The following is a 24,980-nucleotide window of genomic DNA, read 5'->3' on the forward strand; positions in this document are numbered from 1 at the left end:
TGTAAAGAGTGTCCGGAGTTAGGCGCACTTACCTTACCTCAGTATTCTTGACTCTTACTTCTTCAAGCGTTGCTCAAGCGATGTAGTTTCTCAGGAGGGGATCGAGTTTCTCATTAAAGTCAAGCCGATTAAAGTACGCCTCACCATCTAGTTACATTCTTAAACCATTCAACTTAAAACCATGTATCACGAGTGTCCGCTTAAGGTAATTAGGGACTTTCCACGAGATTTCCCCTAAATAGATCACTTGTTAGTTGTCAATCCGGTGGATTCTGGTGGTATACATGGTTCAACAATGCGGTAAGTGTACTTTGATATAGTATAAGCTGTCAATAATTGTTTGTGCACTGCTAAACTAAGTTATTTTTGTGTGATAAGCACGCTTGAGGAAGGGTCTGGGGGACGACAATAATGTTTTGACAGCAGTTGATGATGGCCAGGCAAAGAACTGCGAGAAGAACTACTGTGATAGTGTGATAGTAGGGAAAAATTCCCACCCCTATAGCTCTGCGTAGGGGCATTAACTAGCATTATCTATAGCTACTGTATTATGTTGCCGATATGTACATCCGGGCCAAGAATAAAGGTGAAAGCGGTAGTAAGGCTCAATCCTATTATTCTGCAGAACAGGCAAGGGAGTCTGGGACTCTGGGGCCATCCTCCCTCAGGAAACTATAAGTACTACAACTTTTTTGTTTTAATTGCTTCATCAAGTATAAAAGTGACAATCGAGGCTCTGGTCTTATGCACTGGTTGGAGTGGTTGTATCGATACTGCACTGTGACATCCTTGAGGGGTTAGTGCTGGCATTGTCCATGGCAATACTATTCCATCTCCCCGAGTCTTGATGATTGAGTCCTCCATTCCTTTCTCTGCTGCTCCAATCCTGAAGTTGTGACCACAGTCAAAAGGTGACGATCGAGGCTCTGATCTTGCATCTGTACTGTACTGCACACCCTTGAGGGGTTAGTACCGGCATTGTCCATCGCAATACTGTTCCATCTCCCATATACAAGTCTTGATGGTTGAGTCCTCTATTCCTTTCTCTGCTGCTCTAATCCTAAAGTTGTGACCAAAATGATTATGGTGATAACAATTACAAATGTATTTATAGCTGTGTAGCAACTGTGAACTAATTAGGCACTTGCAAGTTTAATTAAGTGTCTGAAGCATTTAACATGCACAGATATGAGATATATTCGTCATATGCAGGCAGTAAAGATAGATTTACTCTAATAGAACAGTGATACTACACCGTAAATTCATACTTCCGAATTTACGGTGTTATGAAACAATCATTATTATGTATGGATTTTACTGACTCTCCAAGATAATATTCTGCATTAATGTTAATTTCTCATTTCCAAAAAAAATTACCTTTTAAACCAAATGTAGAGTCTATCACTGACAAAAATGAGTGATATCCACCCCAAAAACACCTTCGCTGTAAAAAAGGTGCACCTAAGAAACTACAAGTACCTGGAACCCAATGTAAAAAAACAAAAAGAAAAAACAGCTCAGCTGAAGTGAAAAGAAACTGGTAACTTAAAGAGCTGATATCTGAAGCGGCCAAGAATACAATTACTAAAGTTTAATCCATGCAAGAACACCTTGACTATAAACAGGTGTGTACATGAAAGTAACTGGCAACTGAAATGGCTGATATCTGAAGCGGCCAAGAATGAATGGTCATATACAACTAATTCAAAAATTTAACATTGAACCTTTATAATTCAGCTGTGTTCTATATTCACTCTTGCTGCATCGTAAAGTAATTTCTTTTAACTCTAATTGGCTGGTAATTTGGCTGCCTTTTTTTGCTCTATTATACTGACTTTTAAAAAAGGCGGCCAAATTACCAGCCAATTAGAGTTAAAAGAAATTACTTTACGAGTGAATATAGAAAACAGCTGAATTATAAAGGTTCAGTGTTAAATTTTTGAATTAGTCGTATATGACCATTCATTCTTGGCCGCTTCAGATATCAGCCATTTCAGTTGCCAGTTACTTTCATATACACACTTGTTTTATAGTCAAGGTGTTCTTGCATGGATTAAACTTTAGTAATTGTATTCTTGGCCACTTCAGATATCAGCTCTTTAAGTTACCAGTTACTTTTCACTTCAGCTGAGCTGTTTTTCCTTTTTGTTTTTTTACATTGGGTTCCAGGTACTTGTAGTTTCTTGGGTGCACTTTTTTTACAGCGAAGGTGTTTTTGGGGTGGATATTACATAACCCAAATGGAGTTAGTCTAGTCATAGATAGTATATTCTCCGTACCCTTATGGTCTAGTTCTAACCTTCGACACTCTACACGAATGGAAACTTCGATTGTGGCTATCGCTAATCATTTGCATTTTGATGATCATTTGTATAAAGATACATTGTGCAATATTTGGAGCTAGACTAATACATTTGTGCTCTGTTACATTTCTGCTGGTTTTCCTTCATCATTCTTGCATGAAATCAATGAAATAAAATAAGCAGTAAGTAGCATTGATGGTTGCGCCCAGTTGGCGTGTTCTGACATTTCCAAGAGACTGAAGAACACTATCTACACAAACCGGCGAAGGTGATTGAATGGTCCAGCAAGGATGCAGAGAGGCTTACCAGCATGTTTGACTTGTAAAAACTTCCTAAAACTGATGACAAACTTTTGAGATGGGCATTTTGATGGAGTTTGGCCTTGATAAGAGAGCCGTCAGTGCCTCCCTATGGATGAATATAGCAAAACAAAGATGCAGCATGACTTTAGAGAGGCAAAGCATCATGTTTGGTGTGCAAGATTTCTTTAACGTGGTGTAAATTGGTCAATATTCGCAAAATTCGTCGATATCGGAATTTGGCGGATTTTGAGATGAGCTGCCAGACCAACCCTATGAATGAAAGCTACTGGCTATGGGTCTAGCAAGCTTTTGAGAAGTAAAATAGCACATCTGGCTAGCAAAAGTTCCTGTAAGTGAATAAAATTGGCATTTTGACAAATTTGTGACAGCCGTCGAGCTCAGCCAGATGGCAAACAATTTTGGAATTCAATGATATTTGGTGTGATAGTAGTTGGACCCATGCCAGACCAGTTTGACTTGGGAGGGTTACTTTGGCATCGCTGCTGTGTGTTCCAGCAGCATCGAAACGTTTTTTGAGTCCAAAATTTCGTTTTCGTAATGCTGCAGCTGGAAATTGCTCCAGACAATGCAGCCACTGATGGTTTTAGTTTAGAGTACAGTTAGTAAGAAAGGTTGAGAGTGCTTATTGTAGCTTGAAAAAACATTTCCTTGAAGATATAGCAACAAATCTCGTAATTTGTAAGCATATTCACCGATTTACACAACAAGACGTTAATGAAAAATAATGCCAATCTGGCATTTTCTAAGTGGTACCTAGCCTAGCATTTGTGGGAGATTAGGTAGTTGATTCTCGGAGGTCGAAATTTTATGTTGTGGACCCTATCTAAGCAGTTTGCCTGGTAGACACGAAAACTAACAGTTGCTTAATTCATAAAAACCGATCGCGTAATTTTGACACAGGTTGGGTTTCATGTCATATCTCCATGGTCTTTATACTGATTCCTTTCAAACCACAAAAAGGCACTCCTATGATAGTTGCTCCATCTACATATCAATTTTCAACTGATTCCTCCAAGGGGTTTACCCTGTAGGTGAGACAGACCTTCGACCTTATTTTATGCAAATAATCGGTCATAATTATGAATGTTCATCAGATTCCTACCAAAGTTGGTACGGAGATCTGCCTTAATGAGCCCTTTACGTCTGCCAAATTTCAGCCCGACTTGAGTATGCATTTTATGGCGGATTTTGCGAAGTGTGCGAAATGAAGATGAAGAAGAAAAAAGAATAACGAAGAAATTAAAATGAAATTTTGTTTGCTCGTATCTCGGAAATGGCTGGAGCAATTTTCTTCAAATGTGGTATGTACACTCCCCTAACTGGCCGGCACTTCTCTAGCAAATTTGGTTCCAATCCAAGTAGGGATCACAGAACTACATAGGTGTAAAAATTGAGTTTTCTTTCTTCCTGTTAATATGGTCTAACCTGTTTTCTTTCTTCCTGTTGAATGGTCTAACCTGTCTGATTCTTCGAGTGATCTTCGGTCCTGGTATTCGCTTCCTGGCTCTGGGCACGGCGCTAAGTAGGTTGAGTTTACGATTTGTTACCGTGTTATTCTCTCGCTCTGCTTCTTGAGTTCTGATCCTTTGATGCGCACTTATTGGAATTCCCGGACGGCGTAAGAAGAGCCCCGGACGGCGTAAGAAGAGCCGTCGAAAACAACCAGTTGTTCTGTCTAATAATGACGTCGATGTTGACGATGATGACCCTGACCGTGTGTGGTGCTCTTGTGGGCGGCCTTTTGGTACTGATGGGTTTATGATTAAGTGTGATGGCCACAGTGAGAACTGCTGCCAGTGGTATCATGGCCATTGTGTCGGAATCACTACTGCTGAAGGTAGAATACTTGATGTTGATAATGGACCATTTATTTGCCCCACTTGTGCAACCAGTTCAGATGTGCGAAACCTTCCTTCCTTTAACTTGTCAACTCTTACTACTTTTGAGTGGCGTGGCTCACCAAGCCCTGCTGTGCTTGAATTACTCGACCAACTATATTTTCAAGTTGTCCATTGGAAACCAAACCTGTTTACCGTGCCATCAGGTAACTTAGGTAAATCCTTTGTATCTGAACTTGCATCATTGCTGCATTCCTTTAATAAACAGTCAGCTCTAGAGCCATTTGCCTTAAAGGCTGCCATGTTGATGCCCAACTTGCTTTTACACAATTGCCTTCAGAGACGACTTGATCTTTGGCTTAAGGGTGATTTTTTAGCTTTATTTAATGAAGGGATTGTCATACAGAAACATCTATCTGCTTCACCTCGCTATCGTCCTTCCTGTGATGATCAAACTCATTCTTCCAGGTTTTCCCACCTTATGACTCAGGGCCGTGTTAATGCTGCTCTTCGCTGTCTGTCTCCTTCTTGCGACTGTGGCCCTCTTAACTTGGATCATGTAGTTGGTTCCTTGTCTGATGGTTCTCCCAAAACTGTGTTTGATGTATTGCATGAAAAACACCCTCATAGTCGTGCTGCAGACCCTGATGCTATACTTGATCCCGTTGACTCCTCTCAATCGTTTCATCCAGTTCTATTTGATGGCTTAGATGCTGCTTTAATTAAATCAGTGGTCATGCAGATAAGTGGCTCTGCAGGCCCTTCTGGTCTTAATGCTCATGCTTGGAGACATCTTTGTACAGCGTTTGGTGATGCTTCTAATGACTTGTGTGCAGCTGTTTCTGCTTTTGCCCATCGTATTTCCACCTCTTATGTTAATTCAAAATATTTATCTGCTTACTGTGCTTGTCGCCTAATTCCTCTTGACAAGCATCCTGGCGTTCGCCCTATTGGTGTGGGTGAAGTTTTGCAAAGAATTATTGGAAAGGCTGTGATGAGAATTATAGGGCGTGATTTACAGCAGGCTGCAGGATCCTCTCAATTATGTGCTGGTCAAATCGGTGGTTGTGAAGCTGCTGTCCATGCAATGAAACAAATATTTGACTTGCCTGAGGTTGATGGTGTTCTCCTTGTTGATGCTAAGAATGCCTTCAATGAGTTAAATCGTCAAGTAACACTCCGAAACGTTGAGGTCCTCTGCCCTTCTCTTGCTCCCATTTTAATTAACACTTATCGTACTGATGCTTTTTTGTTTACTGGAGGTCGTACCATCTTTTCTAGTGAAGGGACTACCCAGGGTGATCCTCTTGCTATGGCTATGTACACTATCGGTACTTTGCCCTTGATTTCTCGTCTTACTGGTCTAGTAAAGCAGTGCTGGTATGCTGATGACTCTGCTGCTGGTGGCAAGCTTTCCAAGCTTAAGCAGTGGTGGGACTTGCTATCGTCCATAGGGCCCCGTTATGGCTATTTTCCAAATGCTACTAAAACTATCTTGATAGTCAAGGAAACTGTTTTAACTGATGCTAGAACAATTTTTGGAGACTGTGACATTCAGGTTACTGCTGAAGGACACCGTTATCTGGGAGGTGTAATTGGTACTCCTGCCTTTGAACAGCTTTTTTTGAGACGTAAAGTGGATGGCTGGATTAATGATCTTAAGACCTTGAGCCTCTTTGCCGAAACACAACCTCATGCTTCCTATGCTGCTTTTTGTCATGGTCTCTCTTTCCGATGGAACAATTTTTTTCGTGTTTCTTCTTGTTCTACAGACCTTTTCCTTCCTCTTGAACATTTTGTTAAATCTGTTTTCCTTCCTAGTCTATTGGGTCGAACTGTCCCTGGTGATGTTGAGAGAAAGCTATTTGCCTTGCCTGTGCGGCTAGGAGGCCTTGGTGAATTTGATCCTTCGATTGTTGTGTCACAGCAGCGTTCCTGCTCTGTAGAAGTAAATGCTGGTCTCGTTGGCTTGATTATCTCTCAGGTACATCAACTAGGTGACTGTCTTGATGCACAGGTTCAGTTGCGATCCAAGTTTCACTCTAGGAGCCATCAAGAGCAACTTCAATCTGCCAATCATTTGTTCAATGAACTTCCTCCTAGCATGCGTTCCTCAGTCATGTTGGCTCAGGAGAAGGGTGCATCGAATTGGCTCTCTTGTCTTCCATTGAAGTCGCATAATTTTGTGCTTCATAAAACTGCTTTTCGTGATGCAATTGCGCTTTGCTATCATTGGCTACCATCTGCCTGCCCTACTTCCTGTGCCTGTGGTCACTCTTTTACCATAGAACATGCTCTGTCTTGCCCAAAGGGTGGGTTTCCTTCTCTGAGACATAATGAAGTGCGTGATCTAACTGCCAATTTACTTTCCGAGGTCTGTAACAATGTTGTCACTGAACCCCACCTTCAGCCTCTTTCTGGTGAGACCCTTCAATACAAAACAGCTAATCGTGATGATAACGCAAGGCTTGACATTGCAGCTAATGGTTTTTGGGGAAGACGATTTGAGAGGTCATACTTTGATGTCAGAATTTTTAACCCTAGTGCACCCTCAAATCAACCCCTACACTCTGCATACCGACGTCATGACAAGGAAAAGAGACGTGAATACCAACAACGGGTTCATGAAGTAGAGAATGCCTCATTTACTCCCTTAATTTTTACTACTACTGGTGGAATGGGTGATGCTGCTACTCAGTTTTATAAGAGATTGGCCAACCTTTTGAGTGCAAAGCACAGTCTTTCCTATGGAATAGTGATGGGATGGCTGAGATGTAAATTGAGCTTCTCTTTGTTGAGGTCTGCAATTATGTGCATTCGCGGTGCCAGGTCCAGTTTGCGCTGTCCCATTGCTGAGGCACCGATTGCTGTGCAGGTCGCTGAGGCCCATATGTAAGATCATTTGTTTTTGTTTATTATGTACTGTTTTATCTTATACTCTAATAGAAAAAAATATATATATATACTCATGGTGTGGCGTGCCGGCTTTCTTGGGCCGCACGATACACTACCCTGTGTCTTGTTTATTGTCTGAAAAGTGAAGTACCATTACGCTTCATTATCAGCTATGCTCAACCTGTTACACAGCAGTACAAATCAAATAAAAGCACATCTGCAATCCATGCATACCGAAAGAAAGAAATGGTACCACTCACCCCAGTTATATCAATTATCGTCTGAAAAGTTAAGTATCCATTATGCTTTGTTTCCAGCTATGTTCAACCCGTTACACAGCAGTACGAATTAAGAACTGTTTGAAAAGTACCTCTGGTATCAAAATAGCCACTATGACAATTACGGATGATTTCATTACAAATGGAGGAAATCACGTGCTGTTGCCAAATTGACACTTTTCACTGTCAGCAAACTATACAGTACTATCGTACTGTATGATTGTTGTAATAGTATCATTAGTAGTATGTGATATTATCATATCTATAACACTCACAAAATTTCACCACACTCCATACTGGGATAATGACATCACACAACATCATTATTATACTAGTAATAACAATACATCTGGTATACAAAGAGAGTTGTGTGCTGATACATTTGAAGTGTATAAATGTTGTGCTTAAAACTTGCTACGTAAACTGGAATAAATTATGTTTCAAACAGGTTCAATAATTATATCTACGGTACCTCTCAAATGCAATATTGGGTCTGGGTGTGAGAGTGATTAAAAGCCTCACTAATTAATGGCTGTGGCAACCACATCGCTTATGAGTACTCACTAATTAAAGGGTGTGGCATCCGTTTTGCTTGTGATCTTGTGATTAATAATCCTTAAATGGGATGAACATTCACAAGTGAAACATGATGAATACTTGTGATCGAAATGGGTGTCACGTACTATAATTAGCAAGTTTTTAAGTACTTGTACTCTCATGAGACAACATTGCATTTGAGCAGTACGTACTGCACTGTAAATGTGACTGGATCCAACATAATGGCACAAGCCTAAATGTTTAGTATAAGCCATTGATTACAATGAGTAAAATTTTAGCATACTTGAGAAAAAGTTTTAAATACTTTGTCCTTTCTGAAGAATAGGTCCAATGAAAAAAAACTGGATTATCATCTTATTCGCATATTCAAGATGGGTTTGAAAATCTTTGTTTTGTTGCAGTAGACTAATGAATACATGAATTATGGCCATTTTTTGCATCACGTTGAAGCAATTGTAAGTGATTGATGTTTGTTACTGATTTTGTCTCTATATTATGTGTTGCAGAAAGGAAATATATAAATAGAAGGAAAATATTACTGAGTATTGGTCTCATGTATTCATGGCGAGCACAATAGTGCAAGTTGCAACTCTGTACTGCATTGTGTTTGTAAGTTGTAGCAGTTTTTGTAAGCACCTGTAATTCATTTTCCCAGTGCTTGCTGTACAAATCTATCATTCTGTTGTTGCTACTTTGTACGGCTGTAACTCCAAAAGTTGTTTGCATACAAGGCTAAAACTTGGCTAGAGCATATACTTGGCTAATTAGATTATAAAGATTCATTGATAAAGAATTTAAAAAATGTGCCGCTATGTCAGATTTTTGCAGATCTCGTCACATATGTACTATGTCCACATGTGTGTACATGATATTGTTTCATTCACTTATAGCTACCATCCATATAGCTCACCCATCAAGACTGAACACTACTTGTTGTGTTCAGTCAGTTACTATACCAGTTAGACAATTATGCAGTAGACAGTATCATTATCCGATGTGTTGATGATGGACCATCAGATGGCAGAGCAGACAACAACTCCATTAGTAGTCACCATCAGGTTATTGGTAGAAGAAGATGTAGAACTGTAACCACTACAACTATATGTAAGTAATACAAGTACACAGAAAAAAAATTGGAATTTTCAACTAGAGTAGGGACCACAGTATATCGTTAAAAAGTACTGAGATAAGGTGGAGTAGTACACGATATTAAATCACAGTAAAACAATAAGAAGTGTTATATTCCTACTGTGTATCTCCATTATGGAATCTTGAGCACAGTATAGATACAAGTATGTTAAAGCATACCCGCGACTGCTATATGAAAAATAAAGCACGAGATACGCAACCGAGATGCTAATAAAGCACAAGGTGAAGCCGAGTGCTTTATTAGCATCAAGGCCAAGCACTGAGTGCTTTATTTTTCATATAACACAAGCAAGGCTATGCTTTAAATGATTAATGGAACTTTTTAGTCATGTAGCTTCACTGTACACTAGGACTCATAATTAACTCAGGTTGCACGAACTATTAGCAGTATGAATGCACACAAACTAGTTTAACAAAGTAACTCACACGTAATTCACCACAGTTTGGCATGGTAGACGTTCATTACATATTTTGGTAGGTTTTGCTCTCACCCCACAATCGATTCCATTGTGAGTCACATGGTGAAATATTTCCGTGATATCTCCAAGACTTGTCCGTTTAAATTAACAAACATAACAGTAACGTTACCTTCTCCTACCTATCATCGAAGCATTTGGGTATGTCTATAAAAGCAATCTAGTGGTAGAACTCCTATTGGCTGGGGTGATTGATCACTCAGTACGGCGAGGCTATCAGCCTTCGCTGTCGTGGGCAATTAGTTGTACTGGGGTGAGCCCGCAGGCTATGAGCCTGCACTAGAGCACGTGGGCAACTGTGCTTTATTGCCCACAAAGAGTGCTTCATTGCAACGCAATGAATGCTTTATTGAACGAATAAAACACTCTTTGAGGTGCAATAAAGTACTCTTTGTGGTCGATGAAGCTGTTGGCCGGCTGAGAGTGTACTTTATGAAATTTAAAATACACTTTTCCTTTGATCTCACCCATGCAAAGTTCTATAACACTTCTTATTGCTTTACTGCGATTTAATACCGTGCACTACTCCAGCTTGTTTCAGTACTGCCCCTACTCTAGTTGAAAATTCCAAATTTTTCTGTGTACTTGTTTGTTAACAATTCTTCTGTAAAATAATTATTATGACTTGGTGAATCCATGCATTATGGGGCCGCACACCCCAATTATCGTCTGAAAGTGAAGTATCCAGTACGCTTCGTTCCCAACCCGTTATACAGCATTTCAGATCAAAAACTGCTCGAAAAGTACTTATGCAAACCATGCATACCAAAAGAAAGAAATGGCGCCGTGCTCCCCAGTTATATCAGTTATGGTCTGAAAAGTGAAGTATCCATTACGTTTCATTGTTGGCTATGTTCAACCCGTTACACAGCAGTACGAATCATTGAAAAGCACCTCTGCAATTAGAGTAGCTACTATGAAAAATACAGACGATTTCCATTTCTAAGGGAAGCCACCATGTTCTACTGCCAAATCAACACTTTTTGCTGTCAGCAAAGATGAATGAGACACAAAGGAAGACACTGGTAAGTCCATGAAGAATGCATTGTAAGTACTGTGGTATGCCAAAAGGCACCTCTCGGCTCGAAGCGATGTCGAACAGTGAAAAAATCAAGCCCAAAGCCTTAGCTGTTATCGAGTTATACTTGTCTGAAGGCATCAGCCAGCTACTTACTTACACAGTCAGTCAGTAGAAAATTCTGTTACATATTTTTTGCAATTAAATTCCGTTAGCAACTTATTGCAAGTGTTTTGGGTTGATCTGAAGGCTTGTTTGGGCTTAGTTTTACCTAACAAATACTGCCTCCTCCTCGTCTGGGAAAATTGAGGTTGGTTTTTGGGTAATATTATTTGGTGGGTAGGCCTGCGCCAATTATGCCAGCATAATTTGGGACATATTAGGTAGCCAGAAGCATTGAGAATAATGCCAACATAATAGGCTAAATATTACGAGGCTACCTAGGTCCAGTCATGGATTTTTTTTCTCCTTTCTCCAACTTTTCAAACACACCTTAAGTAGCTAAAGTCTTTGAGCAGGCTGTAGGACCAGGTGTCCTACAGACCTTCAGCACTTGTGCTGTAAAGCATTAATAATAAATAAATTTGTACATTGGTTATCAGAGAAACTGAAACTCTTGCTTTTTTGTATGATGCACAATGGGATAGTGTGCAAACATGGCAAAAATGAGATTTACAGCTACGTTGTGAAGAAAATATTAGTTAAAAATCAATATACGTACTTTAATAGAACAGTCACCGCTTATTGAAATATCTTAATAGAACATTCGCAGATGCATTAGATACTCTAATAGAGTAGTCAAGGTACAATTTTACATGAGCATATTTGTAACATAATGGGATACAACTGGGCATAATTAGAGCATAATTGGGAAATTTTGGAGCACTGCTCAAAAGCATAATAGGCAATTTCAATAGCATAATAGGCTTGGACCTATTCGTGGGCAAGGCCTACTCCTTGTGGTCCTTACTATACAGTACGATGGAACACAGTCCACTTTTAACCTATAAATGCAATTTCTTTTAAACCACAAAAAGTTTGAGCTATTCTGTATGTGACTGGTTTCAGTTTGGAAAATCGATCCCAATTTCACCTTAAAAGTTTCAAGTCAGCATAACTTGTCAAGGATATCAAACACACATATTATGAAATTCACACAAAAGATGCATCAATCTATTACAGTACCGACATCCAGTACTTTTAGCTGATTGTAGAGTTTCTCACAAAATAAGATAGAAATTGTGAGCAGTTAAATGAGTGAATTAATATCGCAAGTGCTCACAAAGGGGTGGAGGGTGAAGGTGACAGCTTGGGCAAGATTTAGACTTGAAATCACAGTTGGAGTCCAGACACAAGATTATAGGGCTGTGCTGGCTCCAAACACCTTTTTTCAGAAGCTACCATGCTGATTCTTCTGGATCTTGCTATGGATGAACTTCACACTTAGCCTAGCACCATATCAAAATTTGGGCTGGAAAGCTTTTGTGGTTGCTTTGCTACAGCCAATGTATGTGACTGTCCAAAAACCTCTAATATCAGAAGTTTACCTCTTTTATCGGACACCACCCAGCAGTCCTCATGAAATTCCTCACAACCACAACTGACTGTTAATATACTTTGACTACTTTCAAAGCAGCCATATTTGTTTATTTCCTCCACTCACAAGTGGAGCTACAACCGTTAATACGCTGATGTGTTACGACCTCCATAATTGGACAGAGCAGAATTTCATTTCACACTGTTTGATCAGTTCCAAGCTACTTTTAGTTATAATTAGCCATGAAAATGTAAGGTGTGGTACAAAATATAAATTTACCACTTGCACACCTCAGATCAAAGAAATTCTTTATGCCACTGGCACAATTAGCTGTGCAACATCCAAATGTCACACTGCAAATAGTGCTAATAGATCGTTACTGCCTTCCACAAACTGTACAGTTTTAATGCTTCTTACTATTGATTACTGCAGTAAAATAATATATAAACTTATATGAGCAAGATGCACTTTACATTGTGAATTTTAGTGGTCTCCTGCGGCTTACAATTGAGCCTCCTGGAGCTCTCAATTGAGACTAACTGAATCCCACAATCAAAACTGTCTCTTGGTGATATAGGTTTCTTATACATTTTGAAAAGCTTACATAGTAAGTACTAGTATTATGGTAAGAGCTAATATGAAACTTTGATGACATAGTAGCTATAATGATATATTCAACCACCTCAAAGGATCGTGGACAATGCAAATACCAGGCCACATTTAAAGGATACCCTTAACCAAATCAACTTCAAAAGTGAACTTAGCAGCTTAAACTACTTTAAAAGTAACCCCAAGGTCTTATAACTATTTTAACCCATTGATGGGCAAATTTGCCAGGACCCCTGGCCAAATTGTTGAATCACACCATTAATAACCGTCCAATACACAGAACTACTTAATAACCATATATCTAAATACTCGCTATAAACTAAGGAGGTCAACCGTGTTGTTTTTTTGTTTAGATAACATTAACTGCAATGAAGTTATTAGACAGCAAAGTCTAAACTTTGGGAAAAACCATCCCAAACAAACAATGGAATTCCAACTAGCCATTTATTAAGGTGTATTGCACTCCAAAAAACTATTTTATACAGTTTACTTACAGTGCGATCCATTCCACAGCTGGTTTCTTCTTGCAACACTGGAAGTTGTGCATTGCCCAGAAATGTATGCACTTGCCCTCGTGCACTGTGCACATATCAGGCAATGCACCCCCATCAGCATTACAACCATTATTTGGATTTCCAAACAGTCATAAAATTTCATCATTGATAATAATTTTTAGTGAAAAAATGACTTATCAACTGTTCCAAAGAACATTTAGCACTGAAATACATGTGTAGCACAAAGAGGATATATTCTAATAGAGCAGTCACATGCTCAAACAAGCATTTAGATGCAGTTTTAAGTGAAATTCACTCCAAACTTGATTTCATAAGACTACTCTTTAACTTTCCTGTTGGAGGTATTTCTCCAGACTGAGCATGCTTTTCATGGTAAGAATGCTTCTCTCTCTCCACCAGCTACCCATGCATTCTACTTAAGACCTTTATGCATCTAATTAATTTTTGCTATCTGCTTTTGCAGCCATGCATGTCACACATGCTTTGCAATATGCTAAACAAAATGTAGTTTTGTATAATAAAAAAAAAAAACAGCTAGCTATACTCACTGTGATATAGCTGTATACAGCTAGTAATTAGCTAGAATATATTTAAGATATCTAATCAAAAACAGCCAAGCTGTAAAGAAAGGTGCTGCCCCTAAAAGGCCATGGTGAAAAAGATGTGAAATCCAAGGTGGAGGCCAAGAAATGGCTGTGCTGGTAGGTTAATACTAAAAAATTTAATAGCGACAATTCAGGTGAATTTGTGTTTTGGCACCAAATTTACCTGAATTGTCATTACTAAAATATTACCATTAACCTATCATCACAGCCATTTCTTGGTTGTCACCTTGGGTTTCACATCTTTTTTTTTACCATGGCCTTGTTAGGGGTTGCACATTTTTTATAGTATGGCTGTTTTTGATTAAGTATGACTTCTGTTTGTATTTGTATATCCCAAAGCTGGCCATAGCTTTTTAACCTATCATTTTTCTTTATCAAAGGAAGAATACAAAAGACAAAGCAGATTTTTAATACTTCAACTGTTTTTGATTTTATCAGTAATTATACTAATTATATACATATATTTATTACATGTCTATTATTCCCTACTGGATAACTTGTTAGCAGCTGATCTCTCTTATAAGGGACTTGAAATGTAGCTAAACTCTCTACAGTGTGGGTTCTTTGTAGGTGAACTATATACAACATGACTTCTTCTAGCTGATCTCTCTATAGGGTGACCTGATCTCTCTGCAGGGTGACTTTTATCTATCTGAACTCTCTACAGGGTGATTTGTTTGTATCAAAACTATCTACAGGGCGATTTCTTTTTGTACCTGAACTTTCTACAGGGTGATTTGTTTGTAGCTGAGCCCTCTACAGGGTGATCTGATCTCTCTCCGGGGGTGATTTTTGTTACTGATATCTCTACAGGTAGATATGCTTGTAAGTAAACTCTCAACAAGGTGATTTTTTTGTAACTGACCTCTCCACAAGGTAATTTGTTTCGAGCTGATCTCTCCACAGGGTGATTTTTGTGCAGCTGAACTCTCTACAAGGTGATTTGTTGGTAACTGAAGTCCCTATACTGTGTCTAGTTTCTAGCTGATCTCTCTACAGAATGATTTGTTTGCAGCTGAACTGTCTATAGGGTGATTTGTGTGTAGCTGAACTCTCTACAGGATGGTTTCTTTGTCACTGAACTCTCTACAAGGTGACTTGTTTCTTGCTGATATCTCTACAAGGTGACTTCCTCTAGCTGATCTCTCTGCAGTTCGACTTGTATCTAGCTGAACTATCTACAGGATGATCTGTTTGTAGCTGAAATCTCTACAGGGTAACTTGTTTCTAGCTGAACTCTCTACAGAGTGGGTTCTTTGTAACTTAACTCTCTACAAGGTGACTTCTTCTAGATGACCTTTTTATAGAGTGACCTGATCTCTCTGCAGGGTTATTTTTATCTAGTTGGACTCTCTACAGGGTGATATGTTTATAGCTGAACACGTACATGGTGATTTATTTGCAGCTGAACTCTCTACAGGGTGATTTGTTTGTAGCTGAACTCTCTACAGGATGGATTCTTTGTAACTGGTATCTACAAAGTGACTTGTTTCTAGCTGATCTCTTTACAAGGTGACTTCTCTTACTGCAGGTTGACTTCTATCTAGAGCTGAATTATCTACAGGATGATCTGTTTGTAGCTGAAATCTCTACAGGGTGATTTGTTTGTAACTGAATTCTCTACAGGATAACTTGTTTCTAGCTGATCTTTCTATAGGGTAACTGTTTCTAGGTGAACTCTCTACAGAGTGGGTTCTTTGTAGCTGAACTCTCTACAAGGCAATTTCTTCTAGCTGATCTCTCTATAGGGTGACTTTTATCTAGCTGAACTCTCTACAGGGTGATTTGTTTGTATAAAAACTACAGGGTATCTACAGGGTAATTTGTTTTGTACCTGAACTTTCTACAGAGTGATTTGTTTGTAGCTGAACTCTTTACAGGGTGATCTGATCTCTCTACAGGGGGTGGTTTGTTTATAACTGATATCTCTACAGGTAGATTTGTTTGTAAGGTAACTCTCTACAAGGTGGTTTGTTTGTAGCCAAACTCTCTACAGGGTGATTTGTTTGTAAGGTAACTCTCTACAAGGTGGTTTGTTTGTAGCCAAACTCTCTACAGGGTGATTTGTTTCTAGCTGATCTCTCTACAGGGTGATTTTTTTGTAGCTGAACTCTTTATAGGGTGATCTGATCTCTCTACAATGGGTGGTTTGTTTATAACTGATATCTCTACAGGTAGATTTGTTTGTAAGGTAACTCTCTACAAGGTGATATGTTTATAGCTGAAATCTCTACAGGGTGATTTGATTCTAGCTGATCTCTCTACAGGGTGATTTTTTTTTGTGGCTGAACTCTCTACACGATGGTTTGTTTGTCACTGAACTCTGTACAAGGTGACTTATTTCCTCTACAAGGTAACTTCGTCTACCTATCTCTCTACAGGGTGACTTGTATCTAGCTGAACTATCTACAGGATGATCTGTTTGTAGCTGAAATCTCTACAGGGTGACTTGCTTCTATCTGATCTCAATATAAGGTAACTTGTTTATAGCTGAACTCTCTACAGAGTGGGTTCTTTGTACCTGAACTCTCTACAAGATGACTTCTTCTAGCTGATCTGTCTATAGGGTGACCTTATCTCTTTATAGGGCGACTTTATGTAGCTGAACTCTCTACAGGGTGATTTATTTGCAGCTAAACTCTCTACAAAGCAACACTCTTCTAGCTGATTTCTCTAGATGGTGACTTTGTTCTAGATGATCTCTCTACAGAGTGACTTGTATAGCTGAACTCTCTATAGGGTGATCTGTTCATAACTGATCTCTCTAAAAGGTGATTTGTTTGTAGCTGAAATATCTTGTTTCAAACTGATCTCACTGTATAGGGTAACTTGTTTGTAACTCAACTGTCTACAGGATGGTTTCTTTGTAGCTGTACTCTCTACAGAGTGATATTTTTTTTTGTAGTTGAACTCTATACAGGGTGATTTGAACTTTCTACAAGGTGACTTGCTTCTAGCTGATCTCTCTACAGGGTGACTTGTATACTCTATACAGGATTATCTGTTCATAGCTGAACTCTCTACAGGGTGATTTGTTTGTAGCTGAAATCTTTACAGGATGGTTTCTTTGTGGTTGAACTCTCTACAGAGTGTTTTTTTTTGTAGCTGAACTCTATACAGGGTGATTTGTTTGTACCTGAACTTTCTACAGGGAGATTTGTTTATAGCTGAAAGCTCTGCAGGGTGATTTGCTTGTAGTTGATCTCTCTACAGGGTTTCTTTGCAACTGAAATCTCTACAGGGTGACTTCTTCTAGCTGAGCTGTCTCTTGTTTCTAGCTGATCTCTCTACAGAATAACTTGTTAGTATAGCTGAACTCTATAGGGTGGTTTTTTGGTTGCTGAACTCTCTACATGGTCACTTGTTTGCATTAAAATTATCTACAGAGTGACTTATTTGTAGCTGTATCCTCTATACAATGACTTACTTGTAGCCAAAAATTGTATAAACTGTAAAGTGACCTGTTTGTAGCTGAACTCTCTACAGGGTTACTTGTTTGCAGCTTATCTCTATAGGATAACTTGTTTGTATAGATGAACTCTCTACAGGGTAGTTTCTTTGTAGCTGAACTCTCTCCATAGTGACTTGTTTCTAGTTGAAATCTCTAGAGAGTGTAGTCGAACTCTCTACAGGGTGCATGACTTGTTTATAGTTGAACTCTCTTTAGTGTGACTTGTAATGTTCTGAATCTCTACAGTGATATATTTGTACTCTATAGGGCAACTTGCTTCTAGATGAATTGACTATAAAATTAACGGTTTGCAGCTGAAGTTCCTAAAGAATAACTTGCAATGTAGTAGAATTCTATAATGGAGTAAATAAATTAGCTGAATGCTCTATATATTAGGCTAACTTCTATCTCGATCTCGCATTTGCTACACAGAGTTTGCTTTCGAATCATAACTAAGCTGTTTGTAATCTGATTCTTCTGTACTACTGCAAGAACTTTCTATGAAGATTATTCCAGCCATATACGGATTTTCAGCTAATTGCTCTAAGCGGTTTGCCTGGTAGCCATAAAAACTACTACTTTTTTGTTCAAAGACATCGATCGCATAATTGTGACACAGGTTGGATTTTGTGTCATATCTTCATGGTCTTTATCTTGTTGTTGTTGTTGTTGTTATTATCTACTTTACCAGTTAGGCACTGGAGGGTGTACACAGAAGGCAGAGCCTGTTCGAGGTGTTTACCCATAGCCTAGGAGCCTAAGCGAAAATCTTTGAGCTAAATATCCTAAAGTCTTGATTCCTAAAATCTTGATTCCTTTCAAACCACCAAAAGGCACTCCTACTATGGTTACTCCATCTACATAGTAATTTTCAACTCATTCCATAAAGCGGTTTACTCTGCAAACAAATCGATCTTGTTTTACGCAAATAATTGGTCATAAATCCGGAACCATTAATCGGATTTGCACCAAAGTTGATGCTAGAATTCGCCTTTGGACTCCCTTTATGTGTGCCACATGTCTAGGCGATCTGAATAAATGTCTGTATTTTATAGCCAGTGGTGTAGCTACACCTGGGCACACCCGGGCATTTGCCAGGGAATCACTTCACTTTGCTCGGGCATCAGAAAATGGTTGGGTCACGCAGCCATTCAAAATATCTCGTTTAGTACATAAATCCTTCCCCACTCCCATTACCATTAATTCTACACCATTTTCCAACAGCTTCTGCCTCAGGTTCTGCCTGCCATCGACACTTGCACCCTCTCTAAAAAGGGGTGTGCCTTGATATGAAACAAATTAACGCTCTGCGTTCAGTTAAAATCAGAAAATGGCGTCATGTGTTCTCCACGTGACATGTGAGTGTTCACAGTTGGCTGTTAGTTGGATATTATCTGATAATTGTTTGATGGTGCAAGGTTCATGATAATGCTCTAAACAGAGTCCTCTAATAGTGCCCAAATTTATTTAGATGCAACGTGACACAAGGGGAGCAGTGTGGAGCGAGATGTGGAGTCGGTATTGTACGATTTAGGAATGGAGTGTGATATGTGATGTGAGCTATTATTAAAACACAGTTGTATTAGTCGCAGTTGTGGGAGTTCACCAGGATTTTTGCATGTTTTGCCACCATTTTTTGTAGACCTGACTTCACTGAAGCAGAGCCAGTCAGTGGATGAGTTGTCATGTTTAGTGAGTCACATCTTCAATGGAGGACTGGATGAGGACTTATCACACAAGATCTCTTAAGTGTGTTGTGGCGCTTCACGTGATTACTACTACATATACATCCCACAATCGATTAAGTAGCAATCGTGCAGTAGCGATTAGCTAGATAGGCTGTATAAATGATTATGTTCATGCACCATACAGATAGAGTTAGCACCTATAAAGAATGGCTAGCCATGCTTTGCACTAAAAACATTTTTTTTTATGAGTGCATGTATGAACATCCCACAGGTTGCCCACTTAGTTGCTTGCAAGGTTAGTGGTTTGCACAGGCATCAAAATTAGTCTAGATATGCCCTTGTTTATAGCAATTTTTGCATGTGTGCGAAATGACGAAGAAAAAATCGAAATTTTGGTAGTTTGTATCTCGGAAATGGCTGTAGCGATTTCCTTCAAATTTGTAATGTCGACTCCCCTAGCTGGCGAGCAACTCTGTAGCAAATTTGGTTTCAATTGGATGAGATACAAAGGTGTGAAAATGATGTTTTCTTCCTGTCAATATACCCACAGTGTGGCATGCTGGCATTTTGGGCTGCATGACATACCATTGTGTGTCTTAATTATTTCAGTAAACAGTGAAAAAAGACTTGAATCGAGAAAACTAAGTGGCCAATGGATTCACCTATTAATGGTGAGTAAGTACATCATTTTTTCATTTCAGTGTCACAAAAGTGAATGTGAGTTATAGGAGTTTGTTTATGTTGCGGTGAAATATTAAATGAACATCACGGTTTCTAAGTTTAATCAGCCTTTTTGCTTAATTATATGGGTGTATGTAGGACAGAAACATACTGTGCTGTATTCCACAATTCATTGTGAAGACAAGGTTCCAATTTCCATCTCCATAGCTTGTTTCCTTTGTGAGTTATGATCGATTAAACAAGCACCTATAATTTTTCTGTATAGTCACTGTACAAATCAATATGATTTGCAGTTCCTATTGTCTATCACTATAACTCCACAACTATTTACCTGATATGGTTGGAACTTTGACAGCCCATTGGGTTTTTACTCTGTATAACAAAGAAGTTCTAAAATGAAGTTTGATAAAATTGCAACTAGGCAGGTTTTTTCTCAGTGAGTCACACATGTGCTCAGTAAATAGAACATTGATTACCAATCTCAGAAATATATAGTTTGTTGGTTGCAATTAGCTACTCTTTGGTATGCACAGTGCTTAAAAACTGAAATAAGGTGCATTTTCTCTGGGGCTTCCCATACATTTAAAGGGGAAAATGGCACAATTGAATTGGAAAGACATCTAGCGACCTGAAACTACAGTTGCTTCTAGCTGCAAGTTTGTGTACATGCCATCTTTATGCATTGTGGTGATTAAAATTAATATGTATCACCTACTGCATACTTCTCAATATAATGGTGTATATATACTCATAGGCAAGTGGCTATCTCAAGTAAGTAAATGCACCAAGTTAACAACTTATAAAAGTAAATAACAAAATTGGAGGTTTCACAAATGATGCAACAATACCTAAGGTGGAGAGGTGGTTTCAATTATAGCATTGCTATGTTGACTTTGAAGTGGCTTATGATTTGAGCTGATGACAGTACAACCATCAGAAAATTGTTCTGGAGTTAAAAATCTCTAAGCCGAGTGAAGTAACTACACACTTTAAAGTAAGCACCAGTGAATACCTTCCACCCAACAGTACGCTTTTAACAGTTTTACAGACATTAAAATGCTTAATAAGATTACAAAACAACACAAAACTTACTTGTATGTAATGCTCACAACAAAACTAATGATGAGCAAGGAGTCAGTAATTTTCATCCACATGGGAGCTGGGATGACGTAGCAATCCTAAGTTAACCCATCCACCACTGTAGATGCCATATAGCGCATCAATGTTGGTAGTAGAACTAATGGTCCTTGGATACAGCCCCCGTCCTAAGATGGTGGTTGGGTTTGGTAAATGTACTGGTTCCCAGAGTCCCACTGCAGCACTTCCAGTATTCGCAAAGCCCTTTCTCCCTTTCTACTGGTATAATACTACAAACCTAAGTACCACACTGGTCTCATTTACCAACCAACCTAGTAGCTTAGGGATGACCTGTCCATTTTTACTATATAGTGCAAACAAACAAATAGATTGTAGGTAGGGACCAGTCTATTTTGCTTTTTTTTCCACCTATTTTTCTTTCCAGCAATTCTTTTATTTTTCACCTATTATGCTCCATATTTTGCTCAAGAATTATAAATTTTGCTCAGCACTGATCTTTGTTAATTGAATATTTCCAATTGCAAAGCTACAGTTTCACCTTAAAGTGACTGTTCTATTAGAGTATCTCGATCAGCAATTACTTCTAACATGTAAAGCAAGAAGCTAGCTAATATTGCTTAACATGTGTGACTGTTTTATTAGGGTATCTCGATTGTCACTTGTTGTTCCTGTAACAATTAGCTATGCATTGTTGATATTTTAGCGCGTCTGACTGTTCTATTAGAGTATCGCGATCTTTTGTGCAATTTTTATGTCCACTTCACAAAAATTGCACCTATTATGCCAGCATTTTGCTCATTGCTTTTACCCACCCATTTTGCCAAACATTTTGCCGGCGAAATCGACGGGTCCCTAATTGTAGGAGGATTGCTGCAGTACGACCCTATTAGGATCCCGTACTGTCAAATTCCACAAGGGAATAGACGAGTTTGCAGCTATATTGCAATGCAGCTGCAGACCTACTACAGCTGTATGGGTGACCATATGACTGTATTCTTGTTTTACTCTACCAGCCACGCCTTGTGCAGCTATGTTGCCATGCAGCTGCAGTCCTACATATCACAGCTACACACAGTTTTATTTATTTTATTTTCATTTTTTGTGTAGCTGGTAGTTAGTTTGTACATTATTCTAAGGGCCAAACAAGTGCACAGCCATTTGCAGCTATGTTGCCATGCAGCTGCAGACCTATATATTATATACAATTTGTTTTGTAAAGTTTTTTCAATTCACAATTCTATGGGCCAAGGTAGGACACAATTATGTAAGCCATTTGCAGATGGGTTGCCATACAGCTGCAGACCTATCTACTATATACAATTTAGGCCTGAGCCTATTATGCTCAAAATTTTACCTATTATTCTTTCCAGAATTTCCCAAAAAATTCTCCTATTATTCTTTTTGTTATTCTTGCATCCAGCCTATTATTCCATAATTATTCTCATTCAGTATATATCTGTGGCTAGTTGCTTAGTTTTCAAGATGCTGCTATAAGTAGTTTTGTCTGAATTATTAATAGCCATATATGAAGCATTCCACCTTACACATCATTTTTCTATCCTAATAGTTACAGCAGAGTTAGAATAGCTATCTACAGTAATAATTCAAGTGTATTTAATTATTAGTGTATTATAATACTATGCTGTAACTACTGTATAGCTACTAGATAATAATGCTCAAAGACTTGAAGGAGATACACTGGTATAAGATGTACAAGTTTCAGAATTGCAGATAGTCATGCAGTTAAATCCCTGATGCTGGCTGCAGATTGTTAACATGAAACGATCTGACTGCTCTATTAGAGTATTTGAGCGTTCTATTAGAGTATATCGATCTTTTAGAGGCTTTTCAGCTCCTTTCAGCCAGCACTCCTGTCAGCTTTATATCATTTGTAGTAGCTTAACTCTTTCTTCTAGATAATCAAGAAGAGTCACACCCCCTAATTCCACCGATTATTCCCGTGGTTGTTCTAAAATTATGCCTGTAACCATCCTATTATTCCGGAATTATTCTCACGAAATTGGTGACCTATTATTCTCAAGATTATGCCGGCATAATAGGCGCAGGACTAATACAATTTGCTTTGTAAAGGTTCAATTCACAATTCTATGGGCCAAGTTAGCATACAATTATGAATGTAATTTGCAGCTTGGTTGCCATGTAGCTGCAGACTCACTTATACAATTTGTTTTGTAAGGTTCACTCAATCCTAATTTTTATTTATTCATTTGTTTATTTTTTAGTTTTTTTTAATTTTAATTTGTTTATTATTTATTAGTATTTTATTTTTTAATGCACCAGGTTAGCAAATGATTATGAAAATCGTTTACAGCTAGGTTGCCATGCAGCTGCGTAGGTATAGAAGTTCTTTCATTCTCTCATTGATAATCCTGCAATAGCAGCAAATAACACACACGCATAGCTTCAGCTACGTTGCCATGCAGCTGCATAGGTATAGAAGTTTTTTTCATTCTCTCATTGATAATCCTGCAATAGCAGTAAGCTCTGTTCACAATTTTACCTACTATTCTTTTGAGCAATGCTCAAAATTATGCATTCAAAAGCAAGATTATACACGAGTACTGACTGTTTTATTAGAGTAAATTATTAGTGTTTCCTGATTGCTGTATTAGAGTAAGTGACTGCTCTATTAGAGTATCTTGATTTCATTTCTGCACAAACCAAGCAATGTTAAATTATACAGTTTTTCTTTAATTTTATTCTTTTTAATATGAAATGAAACGCACTAATAATATGTACCAGCTGTGATAATTAGCTTTCTTTTAAGCGTGCGCATTGCACTTTATAATCAAATTTCAAAATATTGTTGGTATTATACTAGTACTATGCTTGTGCTTTTGGCCACCTATTGTTCTTTACATAATGCTGGCTAGTACCTACATAGCAGCAAAAAACACATGCATAACTGCAACTAGGGTGCCATGCAGCTGCATAGGTATAAAAGGTCTTTCATTCTCTCATTTCGAATCCTACAATAGCAGCAAATAACACACACACAAACACACACACACACACATCTTGGTAACATTGCAGCAAACAATGAATAACAGCAAGTGGCCTCATGCAGCAGTAACATTGCCATATTTGTGCCTGTATACATACAGGTGTGGCGTCAAGCACATTGCAGCTGAGTAGGGTGTGTTATTTTTTTGAAAAAAAAAGCTGACAGTGGTGGCGCACACAGAAGCTGGAAGCAGCAAACAATAAACAGCGGAAAGTAATATACACAGCAATTCAATAACCCTGTATACATCATTCATAGGTACATATAGGTATACAAGATCTGTGTTACTATGTTGTCATGCAGCTGCAGATTTACCTTCGATAAGAAATATACACACATGCATAAAAACACACACATGCCCATAGTGGCAAGCATCATGGGTTTTGTGGTAGTAACATCACAAAACAAACTTTAATACATGATAGTCCAATTATTCACACATGTTATCTACCCATTATGATCAACGCATGTCTTACGAGCATTGCATATATATGTGTGTGTGTGTGTGTGTGCATGTGTATATAAACTTACAACTGTAACTATGTACAGCTATTTGTCATACATAGCTGCACATCTACTATCGGTAATGAACATGTGATTGACTTTAAAGGCCTAACCAAGGAAAGCGTGCTGTTTGTCTGTTGGCCTGAAGCTATTGGTTTTTCTTTGTCATAAGGTGGATGCCATGATGACAGCAGATGACACACCATACATCATATCAAGACTCACGGTAGTGAGTCGCGCGGCCAAGAAACTACAAAGCGCACGCCCAATTAAAAGACGCGCAGCCACTACTGTGAGTTATTTATATGTAGGGCCGGTTTCACAATGTTAGTCCTAGATTATGCAACATCTCTCAATAGATTTGTATTGCGTTACGTAATAAAAATATCTTTAGGAGTTGTCATCATCATCATCATAGTTTTCTTGCAA

The 24,980-nt window shown here is 38.5% G+C and overlaps 1 protein-coding gene across 11 annotated transcripts in view; it reads right to left on the minus strand.

Annotated features, from left to right (window-relative positions):
- Window positions 1-24,980, minus strand: part of LOC136246591 (uncharacterized) — a 108,199-nt gene that overhangs the window by 80,923 nt on the left and 2,296 nt on the right. The gene's annotated exons all lie outside the window — the stretch shown is intronic.

This window comes from Dysidea avara, chromosome 2 (assembly GCF_963678975.1).
Source record: "Dysidea avara chromosome 2, odDysAvar1.4, whole genome shotgun sequence".
Lineage (NCBI taxonomy): Eukaryota > Metazoa > Porifera > Demospongiae > Dictyoceratida > Dysideidae > Dysidea > Dysidea avara.